Source organism: Carcharodon carcharias, chromosome 8, assembly GCF_017639515.1.
Source record: "Carcharodon carcharias isolate sCarCar2 chromosome 8, sCarCar2.pri, whole genome shotgun sequence".
In the NCBI taxonomy this organism is placed as follows: domain Eukaryota; kingdom Metazoa; phylum Chordata; class Chondrichthyes; order Lamniformes; family Lamnidae; genus Carcharodon; species Carcharodon carcharias.
The window spans coordinates 3155925-3167526 of NC_054474.1; positions in this window are offsets into that span (position 1 = coordinate 3155925).

Genomic DNA, 11602 nt, shown 5'->3' on the forward strand with positions numbered 1-11602 from the left:
GACTCTAAAGTCCACTCAGTGCCTGTGCAATACAGTTTTGAGCCACCCATGTCCAGCATTACGTACAGCTGTGCCCTGCACCACATTAAATAAAAAAGGTGAAGGATACTCCGGCCATTATGACAGAATAAAACTTATCTCGTTTTGACAGTCAAAACAAATTAACAGAAACTTCTCTGGGCTTCAACCCCTGACTAATAAACGTAAACAAAATATTATGGAACAGAAGATCACCCGTGACCAGTCCCTCTTGTGCTCAGGGTGCTTTAGATTTATGTTTGTGAGTGCTGCATCTAGGTACTCCCTCCTCGCTGGCACCGGCATTGGAAACATTCGGCCGACTCCGCTCTCCTAAAAACTGAGGTATACAAAGCGGTGAAAACTAGTGGTAGGCCAGAGGATTGGGAATTTTTTAGGAACTGCAGCAGATGACTAAAAAGCTAATAAAGAGGGAGAAAATTGATTATGAAAGTGAATTGGCAAGAATTATAAAAACAAACAGCAGGAGCTTTTACGGGTATATAAAAAGAGGGAGTGGCTAACGTGAGCGTGGGACACTTGGAGGATGCGACTGGAGAATTGATAATGGGGAACAGGGAAATGGCAGATAATTTAAACCAATATTTTGCACAGGGCTTCATGGTGGAGGGAACTATAAACATCCCAAAGGTATCAGATAAGCAAGGTGCAATTAGGAGGAAAGATCTTGCAACAGTTTCTATCAGGGGGGACAAAACATTTGACAAACTAATGGGGCTAAAGGCAGACAAGTCGCCAGGACCTGAAGGCCTGCATCCAGTGGTTTTAAAGGCTGCAGAGATAGTGGAGGCATTGGTCGAAATATTCCAGAACTCACTGGATTCCAGGAGGGTCCCAGCAGATTGGAAAACCGTTAATGTGACACCCCTGTTCAAGAAACGGGGGGAGACAAAAAGCAGGAAACCATAGGCCAGTCAGCCTAACATCTGTCATTGGGAAAATGCTAGAGTCCAAAGAACAAAGAACAAAGAAAAGTACAGCACAGGAACAGGCCCTTCGGCTCTAAAAGCCTGCGCTGATCATATTGCCCGTCAACTAAAACATTTTGCACTTCTGGGGTCCGTATCCCTCTATTCCCATCCTATTCATGTATTTGTCAAGCTGCCTCTTAAACACCACTATCGTACCTGCTTCTACCACCTCCTCTGGCAGCGAATTGCAGACACTCACTACCCTCTGTGTAAAAAAACTTGCCCCACACATCTCCTAGTTTTCTTCTCTCACCTTAAATCTATGTCCCCTAGTAATTGACTCTTCCACCCTGGGAAAAAGCTTCTGACTATCTACTCTGTCCATGCAACTCATAATTTTGTAAACTTCTATCAGGTCGCCCCTCAATCTCCGTCGCTCTAGTGAGAACAATCTGAGTTTCTCCAACCTCTCCTCATAGCTAATAACCTCCAGACCAGGCAGCATCCTGGTAAACCTCCTCTGCACCCTCTCCAATGCCTCCATATCCTTCTGGTAATGTGGTGACCAGAATTGCACGCAATATTCCAGATGTGGCCTAACCAAGGTTCTATACAGCTGCAGCATGACTTCCCAGCTTTTATACTCAATACCCCTGCCAATGAAGGCAAGCATGCCATATGCCTTCCTGACTACCTTATCCACCTGCGTTGCCACTTTCAGTGACCTGTGGACGTGTACACCCAGATCCCTCTGCCCGTCGATGCACTTAAGGGTTCTGCCATTTACTGTATAATTCCTGCCTGTATTAGACCTTCCAAAATGTATTCCCTCACATTTGTCCGGATTAAACACCATTTGCCATTTCTCCGCCCAATTCTCCAACCGATCTATATCCCGTTGTATCCTTTGACAATCCTCTTCACTATCTGCAACTCCTCCAACCTTAGTGTGGTCTGCAAACTTAATAATTAGCCCAGTTACGTTTTCCTCCAAATCATTTACGTATACTACAAACAGCAAAGGTCCCAGCACTGATCCCTGTGGAACTCCACTAGTCACAGCTCTCCATTCAGAAAAGCACCCTTCCACTGCTACCCTCTGTCTTCTATGACCAAGCCAATTCTGTATCCATCTTGCCAGCTCACCTCTGATCCCATGCCACTTTACCTTCTGTACCAGTCTGCCATGAAGGACTTTGTCAAAGGCCTTACTGAAATCCATGTATATAACATCCACTGCCCTTCCATCGTCAATCATCTTTGTCACTTCCTCAAAAAGCTCGATCAAGTTAGTGATACACGACCTCCCCTTCACAAAACCATGCTGCCTCTCACTAGCACGCCCATTTGTTTCCAAATGGTAGTAAATCCTGAAACGAAGAATCTTCTCCAATAATTTCCCTACCACTGACATCAGGCTCACCGGCCTGTAATTTCCTGGATTATCCATTATTAAGGAAGACATAGCAGGACATTTAGAAAAGTTTAACGTAATTAAACAGAGTCAAAATGGTTTTGTGAAAAGGAAATTGTGTTGACAAATTTGCTAGAGTTCTTTGAGGATATAACGAGTAGAGTTGATAAAGGGGAACCGGAAGATGTGGTGTATTTGGATTTCCAGAAAGCATTCGATAAGATGCCACATAAAAAGTTATTGTACAAGATAGGAGCTCATGGTATTGGGGGTAATGTATCAGCATGGATTGAGGACTGGTTAACAGACAGAAGACAGAGAGTCAGGGTTAATGGGTCTTTTTCAAGTTGGAAAGACATAACGAGTGGAGTGCCTCAAGGATCAGTCCTAGAGCTCAATTATTTACTTGCTATATTCATGACTTGGAGGAGGGGGCAGAGTGTAATGTATCCAAATTTGCTAAAGATACAAAAATAGGTGGGAGGACATGTTGTGATGAGGGCATAAGGAATCCACAAGGGGATATAGATAAGTTGAAAGAGTGGGCAAAAACATGGCAGATGGAGTTTAATGTAGGAAAGTGTGAGGTTATGCACTTTGGTAGGAAGAATCAAAAGGCTGATTATTATTTAAATGGAGACAGACACCAAAAAAGTGCAGCACAGAAGGATCTGGGTGTTCTTGGCATGAAACACAAAAAGTTAGCATACAGGTGCAGCAAGTAATTAAGAAGGCAAATGAAATTTTGGCCTGTATTGCTAGGGGCTTTGACTTTAAAAACAGGGAAGTCTTGTTACAACTGTACAGGGTGAGGCTGCACCTGGAGTACTGTGTACAGTTTTGGTCCCCGCATTTAAGAAAGGATATACTGACATTGGAGGCAGTTCAAAAGAGATTCACTGGGCTGATTCCTGGGATGAAGGGGTTGACTTATCAAGAACGGCTAAACAGGCTAAGCCTTTATTCATTAAAGTTTAGAAGAAGGAGGGGTGATCTTATTGAAATGTACAAGATTCTGAGAGGGCTCGACAGGGTAGATGTTGAGAAGATGTTTCTACTAGTGGGTGAATCTTGAACTAGGGGACATAGTTACAGAATAAGGGAACAATCAATTAAAACAGAGATGCAAAGGAATTTCTTCTCTTAGAGGGTAGTGAATGTCTGGAATTCTCTCCCTCGGAGAGTTCTGGAGGCCAGATCACTGAAAGTATTTAAAGAGGAGGTAGATAGATTTTTGAAATATCGGAGAGTTGAGGGCTGTGTGGAGCTGGCACGAAAGAGGAGTTGAGGCCTGGGACAGGTCAGCCATGACCTTATTGAATGGCGGGGCAGGCTTGAGGGGCCGAATAGCCTACTCCAGCTCCTATTTCTTATGTTCTTATGTATTATTGGCCATGATGACCTTGGCAGTCGTCCCCTGGCTAGCGGAACCTGTGCTGGCCCCATCTGAAGGGAACGGCCTCTTCCACAGCTGGCATCTCCCCGGTCACTGGCAGAGGGGCGGAGAAGCTGCTGTCATCATCCAGAGCACCCTGAGAGGAGCCTGCAGTGACGACAGGCAGCAAGTGTGCCAATGTGAGGATGCTCTGGACATCCCTGCTCACCATTGATGGATGGGCACCTAGCTGGGATAATGGGTGCATCATCCATCTCCCAAACGGACACTGACCACCCGAGGCTATTGCCTGTGTGAGGACTGCAGGCCCGAGCACAACCTCAGGAACCCCTGATTCTGTCCCAGTAGCTGCCTCTTCATGAGAATTACCACTCTTTCAATGGAGGAGGCAGTGTGCTCAGCTGTGAGGGTCAACACAGTGCTCATGCTCCACACAGACTCCTCTGTAACAGAGACCACAGCACACATACCCTCATGGATCTCTGCCAGATCCTCTCACACACCCCGCTGCGCATCCAGCATCTGCTGCCTAGTGGCTGACTCCAGAGGCTTATTATCTGCCTTTGATTCAGCATCATCCTGGTCTCCAGCAGTCCTCTGACTGCCGGCACCTCAAGCAAGTGTGAAGTGCCATCACCATTGTGCACTGACATTCTAGCTCAAGATCTAATGCCCACAGGGGTGCTGGTACTTGCGCTGGTGTCTGGTTAAGAGAGCGGGTATGACGCAGGTACATCTGGAGGCTGGCAGCCCTCTGGCGTCAGGGGCGGGTCTTCGAAGCCCTGCGATTGGGTGCATGGTGGTAAACCTAAAGGAGAACAATGACATGTCATTAGTTTAAGTCATCACACTGTCACTGTGCATGCCAGGCACCCTGGTGAGACCATGGAGGTCAGCATCATGGTGCCATCGTCTTTCAATGATCAATGGGGATTCCAGTTTTGAGGCTCCCATCAATTAGGAGACTATGCAAGAACGTTTGCACCATCTGAAACTCTCATGTCTGCACTCTTATCTTCGTCTCACACCCCAGCCTCTCTCCAGCCAGATGACTGAGGTATGTGGCACCTCTCCAGCTCCAAGACTTCCTGTTCATTTCTGGTTAGGATTAGGAGGTTAGTGGGGCCTCCACCGGTCCATGACCTTTCAATGTTGTTATGGGCTGTCTTCTCCTGAAAGGACAGAGGAGCATTGATTAGTCCCCTCTTTACCTGCAGCACCATTGCAGCCTGGCCAATCCCACCTGAGGAGCACCCGGCAGGGCACATCCGAGTTGTGGCCCTCGAGCCGCAAGACACTCAGTACAAGCACCAGGGCTCACCCCCTTGGCCAGCTCTGGTGCCATTGACAGTTGGTACTCAGACTCTAACACCCGTGAGCTCCATGGGGGGATGGTCAGCCCTTAACACTTCAGCACATTGATACCTGCCAACATGGTACTCACCCTTCCTGAGTGCAGCAGGTCGTTAAATCTCTTGTGGCACTGGACCCAGGTACACCGCACAACATCATAGCTGCTGACCAGCGCTGCCACCTCCTCCCAAGCCATATTCGTTAGGTATGGTGGCCTCCCCCTTCCATCCCTGGGGAACAAGGGTTCCCTTTCTGACAGCCACCCCCCCCAGGAGGTCCACCAGGTGCTCATCCGAAAACCCTGGGGCTGAGTGACCACCTGACCTGCCCCCCAACCCGCACACCACCCCCCCCACCCCCCCCACCTGGTGTCTGCGGCTGCATTTGAATTCATAATTTATAATCTCCTTTTGACAACACCAAAGACGCCTTCGTCGCTGGCAGCCTTCAAAGGCCTGACTGTGCTGGTTTTAAATCAGGCTGCAGGGTCAACATTGGACCCGCCGGCCGACAGAGCCCCCCCCTCACCCACCCCCTTCCCGACCTTTAGTGAGATCGCGGCCAGGGACTGTCCGTGGGCGGTGGCACCTTTCCGGCCTGTCCAGGGCAGGCTGATCACGCATACCCGCCAAACTCCGAATTCTGCCCATTCTGTCGTACTGACCAAATCCCAGCCCATTAATATATTGCAAAACGAATGCTCCCAACGCACGGTACAGATTACAGGCTCTAACAGTCTGAACGTTATTGTCATTTGAATCTCCCCTTGACCTGCTCCCACCGTTTAGTTTAAAGCAGTGTTCTTAGTTAACCGTTTCCATATTATTTGCTGTCTTGGATACTTTTGCAAAACTGCAGCTCAAATACCTTTTCTCAAAGTTGAAAATTCCAAGCGCAGGATTTTCTTACTGTGGGTCGGATGCACAAGTTGAGACTGTTTCTGGGCCCTGACCACACCCAACACACCCTCATGGGGAGACAGTCACTCATTGTGACTTTCATGCAGCTGCCCTTTCAAGGGGCCTGGGGACAGGTTCACCATTCGCAAGCGACCTCTCGAATCTTGGGAGGGTGCAATCGGAAGTCCTCCAATTTGGAAGGAGAAGCTCACTATAATGGAATGTAAGTAAGGGAGAGGCCACTTCAAAATGAAGGCACCATCTCTCTCGCCTTTTAATTCTGAAGGTAAAAAATGGATCCTGCAGTCAGGACACCAGAGTGAGGGAGTGGGGGTGGGGGGGAGCCAGTCTCTCTACAGATGTCCCATGACTGCTCCTGCACCCAGTCAGGCAAGGGGTGGGGGGTGGGTGGGAGGGGGAGGAGGACCCTGTTGGCCTCCTTCAATTGCCCTTGATTGGCTCTTAATGAGCCACGTTAGCTACGTACTGTGTGTTGGCAGATGACCCTGCTGGCCCCTACCCGCCATTGTAAAATAGCCTGGGGGAAGTGGCTGGAATGGAGCAGGAAACCTCCGGACTGAATATTGAATTCAACAACTTTAGGTGGTGAGCCCCCTCCCCCATCCCCACCCCCTTTCTGTTTCCCCCTTCCCTTTTTTTTCCAATAAATTATAAAGATTTTCCTTTTCCCACCTATTTCCATTATAAAAAAAAACCCACTAGAGCTATACATTGAGTGCCCTACCATCCATTCTTAATTAGCACATTTGTTTAGATAATATCACCAACTTTAACTTTAACACCTATGTGTTCTATTGTACTATTGTCGTTGACATCTTTTGATGATCTGCTTCTATCACTGCTTGTTTGTCCCTACAACCACACCCCCCCCCATCTCCACCTCTCTGTCTCTCTATCTCTCCGCCCCCCACACACACACCTTAAACCAGCTTATATTTCAACTCTTTCTTGGACTCGAACTCAAGTTCTGTCGAAGGGTCATGAGGACTCGAAACGTCAACTCTTTTCTTCTCCGCCGATGCTGCCAGACCTGCTGAGTTTTTCCAGGTAATTCTGTTTTTGTTTAGGAAACTTTAGTCCTGGTCCACCTCTGTTCCCAGTTGCAGCTGGGGCTCAACATTAAACCCCTAGTCTTTCCAATCTTTCCTCCAAATTCAGATGCCTGATACCAGGAATCAGCCTTGTGGTTTTTCTCCACACTGCCCAGTTTTTCTCAACATATGGGGATAAATACATCAAACCACGAGGACTTATTATTTCTTTCAGTTTCTCTAGCCCTTCCAACCTGTTGATATCAAAGTCCTGAATGAAGAGGGTAATTTGTTGATTCTTTCCCTTGCCAATGTTTGAAGGAAATAATTGTTTAGAATTATTACATTTTTGCGTTCATCCTGACTTTTAATTCTATTTTGCATTTTTTAATGTTTTTATTTCTTATTTCATGGGAAGTGCATGTTGTTGGCAAGGCCAGCATGTGTTGCCCCTCCCTAATCTCTCACCTCTTCTCTGACAGTCTCCTGGCTTTTGGAGCACAGAAAGACATTTTCATCTCTTTTGTTTCGCCTCTACAGCTCTGGTAGTTTCTAGGGCTCCCTGCCCTCCAATTACCTCTTTCAATTGCTTTTTCATGATCTTCCTCCTAATGAGCACTTTCTCCGCTCCCCCACCAGGGTTGCTAAAGATATTTTCGTGTGTACTATCTTGTAACAAAAGGTGAAGAAATTTGATTTTACCTTCGAAAACTCTGCAATGTGAGCATTTTCGGAATCAGATCCTGAGCTCAGTAATTTAGACTGGATCACAGTCAGGCACTCCTACAGTACAACAGCAAAAGGAACTCCTCCCTCTCCAATCCAAGTAAACTGACATGGATTCCTTGTAATCAAATTAGTGATGCACCCTCTTAAACTCAATTTATATTGAAGAGCCATTTTCTGAAATAAAAACAAAAATTGTTGGAAAAAGCAAGTCAGGCAGCAGCTGTGGCCAGGTCAATGACCTTTCATCAGAACTGAGGAAAGAAATGTGAGAGTTTTTAAAGCAGGAGAAGGTGGGGGTGGGGGGCAGGAAGAACAAAAGGGAAAATCCATTACAGGGTGGAGGACAGGAGAGATTAAGTAACAAAAGATTTCATGATGCAACAGACAAGCAGACTGGTAACACATGTAGTAAATAGATAAAGGTTGTGTCCAAAGAGGCGTGAATGGCTACATAAAAACACACCTGAATGCAACATGAAAGGACAAAGAAAGAAACAGGACAGTAATTTTTTAAAAACACATCGAACAAGGTGGAAGTAGAAGTTATGATATAAAATTGTCAAATTCAGTACTGAGTCCAGAAGGCTGCGGAGTGCCGAGTCAAAAGATAAGATTCTGTTCCTCCAGCTTGTGTTGAGCTTCACCGGTACATTGCAGCAGGTCAAGGACAGAAAAGTCAGGGGAACACAGGAACAGGAGAAGGCCATTCAGCCCATTGACCCTGCTCCACCATTCAATACGATCATGGCCGATTGAACACGTCAATGCTTTTTACCTACACTATCCCCATAACCCTTTACGCTATTGTTAATCAGAAATTCATCAATTTCTACCTTAAACATACTCAATGACTGAGCTTCCACAGCCCCCTGGGGTAGAGAATTCCAAAGATTCACAACCCTCTGAGTAAAGAAATTTCTCCTCATCTCGGTCCTAAGTGGCTTCCCCTTATTTTGAAATTGTGTCGCCTGATTCTAGACTTCCCAACCAGGGGAAACATCTTACCTGCATCTACCCTGCCTATTCTTTTAAGTACATTGTAGGTTTCAATAAGATCACCTCTCATCCTTTGAATCTCCAGAGAATACAGGCCCAGTTTCCCCAATCTCTCTTCATAAGATAGTCCCACCATCCCCAGAACAAGTCTGATGAACCTTCATTCCACTCCCCCTATGGTAATAATATGCTTTCTGAGGTAAGGGGATCAAAACCACACAATACTCTAGGTACGGTCTAACCAAGCTTCTATACAATTGAAGCAAGACTTCACTATTCCTGCACTCAAATCCTCTTACGATAAAGGCTAACATTTCATTAACCTTCCTAATTACCTGCTGCACCTGCATGTTAGCTTTCAGTGACTTATGGAGAAGGATATTGAGGCCCCTTTGTACATCTACACTTCCTAATCTCTTACCGTTTAGGAAATACCCTGCACATCTGTTCCTTCTACCAAAATGGATAACCTCACATTTTTCCATATTATTTTCCATCTGCCATGTTCTTGCCCACTCACTGGGCAGAATTTTACCGTTTCGCTGGGGAAGGGGCCATAAAATGTGGCGAGACATTCTAAACCCCATTGACTTCAGCAGGGATGTAAAATCCTGCCCACTAAATCTGTCCAAACCCTCCTGTAGTCACTTTACATCTTCCTCACAACACACATTCCTGCCTAGCTTTGTATTATCTGCAAAATTGGAGATATCACATTCAGTCCCCACATCCAAACCATTGATATATATTGTGAACAGCTGGGGCTCAAGGACTGATCCTTACTGATCCCCACTAGTCACAGCCTGCCAACACAAGAATGACCCGTTTATTCCTACTGTTTTCTGCCTGTCAGCCAACCCTTAATCCGTGCCAGTATATTGCCTCTTATTTTTATTTTGTTAATCAACCTCCTGTGGGGGACTTTAGCAAAAAAGCCTTCTGAAAATCCAAGTATACTACGTCCATCAACCCTCCTTTATCAATTTTGTTAGTAACATCCTCAAAAAACTTCCACAAGTTCGTAAAACATGATTTCCCATTTGTAAATCCATGCTGACTATGCCCAGTCAGATCATGATTATCCAAGATTTATCACATCCTTTATAATAGATTCTAGCAATTCCCCTAATACTGATGTAAAATTAACAGGTCTGTAGTTCCCTGTTTTCTCTCTCCCTCCCTTCTTAAATAGTGGGGTGACATTTTGCTACCTTCCAATCTTCAGGAATCATTCCAGAAGCTATAGAATTTTGAAAAATGATCACCAATGCATCCACTATCTCGATAGCAACCTCTTTCAGCACTCTGGGATACAGAATATCAGGTCCCGGGGACTTATCAACTTTCAGTCCCATTAATTTCTGCAATACAACCTTCTTACTTATACTAATTTCCTTCAGCTCCTCATTCTCCCATGTCCCTTATCTCTAATTCTGGGAGATTTCCTGTATCTTCCTCAATGAAACCAGGCACAAAGTAATCACTTAGCTTCTCTGCCATTTCTCTATCCCCTGTTATGAATTCTCCTGACTCTGCCTGTAATGGACCCACGTTTGTCTTAGCCAAAGTCTTCCTTTTTACATACCTATAGGAGGTTTTACAGTCTGTTTTTGAGTTTTGCTAGATTGCATTCATATTCTATTCCCCCTTTCTTTACCAGTTTCTTGGTCTTGCTTAGCTTTATTCTAAAATCCTCCCAGTCCTCAGGTTTACTACTACTTCTGGCAACTTCACAAGCCTTTTCTTTTAATCTTATACAATCCTTAACTTCTTTTGTCAGCTAAAGTTGACTGACTTTTTCTGGGTTCTTGCACTTTGAAAGAATGTATAGAATGGTTTTTTGAAGACTATCTATTGCCTATGTACAGTCATATCTTTTAATGTATTTTCCCAATGCACCTCATGCCTTCATAATTTCCTTTATTCAACATTAACACCCTTGCTTTGGGATGCCTCATGTCCTTTAAAAAGTACCCGGATGAGCACCTAGCACGTCATAAAATTCAAGGCTATGGGCCAAGTGCTGGTAAATGGGGTTAGGTGGGTAGGTCAGGTGTTTCTCACTTGTTGGTGCATACCCGATGGGCCGAAGGGCCTCTTCTGCACTGTGAGATTCTGTGATTCTGTGACCTGTGATTCCGTGAACTACCTCGTTTTCAAACATCATGTAAAATTCTATTATGTTGTGGTCACTCATCCCTAAAGGTTCTTTTACAACGAGATTATTAATTGTACATTTTTCATTCCATAACACTAGGTCTAAAATAGCCTGTCCTCTAATTGGCTCCTCAACATACTGGTCTAGAAAACCATCCCTAACATACTCCAGAAACTCATCTTCCATAGCATTAGAACTCAATTGGTTTACCCAGTCTATATGCAGATCGATGTCACCCACCCATGATTGCTGTATTGTCCATGCTACATGCTTCTCTCATCTCCTGATTAATACCATGGCCCACATTACCACTGCTGCTTGGTGTCCGATAAACAACTCCAATCAATCTCTGCTGCCTTTTGCTGTTTCTCAGCTCTGTCCAAACAGATTCCACACATTTTGTTCTTCCGATCTGAGAACCTCCCTAACCAATGCAATGATCCCATCCCTTATTATCAACACAACTCCACCTCCATTCCTTTCTTGTCTGTCCTTCCTAAATGTTCAATATCCTTGAATATTCAGTTCCCAGTCTTGGTCGCCATGCAGCCATGTTTCCATAATGGCAATTATATCATACTCATTTCCCTCTATCTGGGTCTTTAGATCACCTACCTTATTAAGAATGCTGCACACGTTCAGTGGAGTGTGTCCT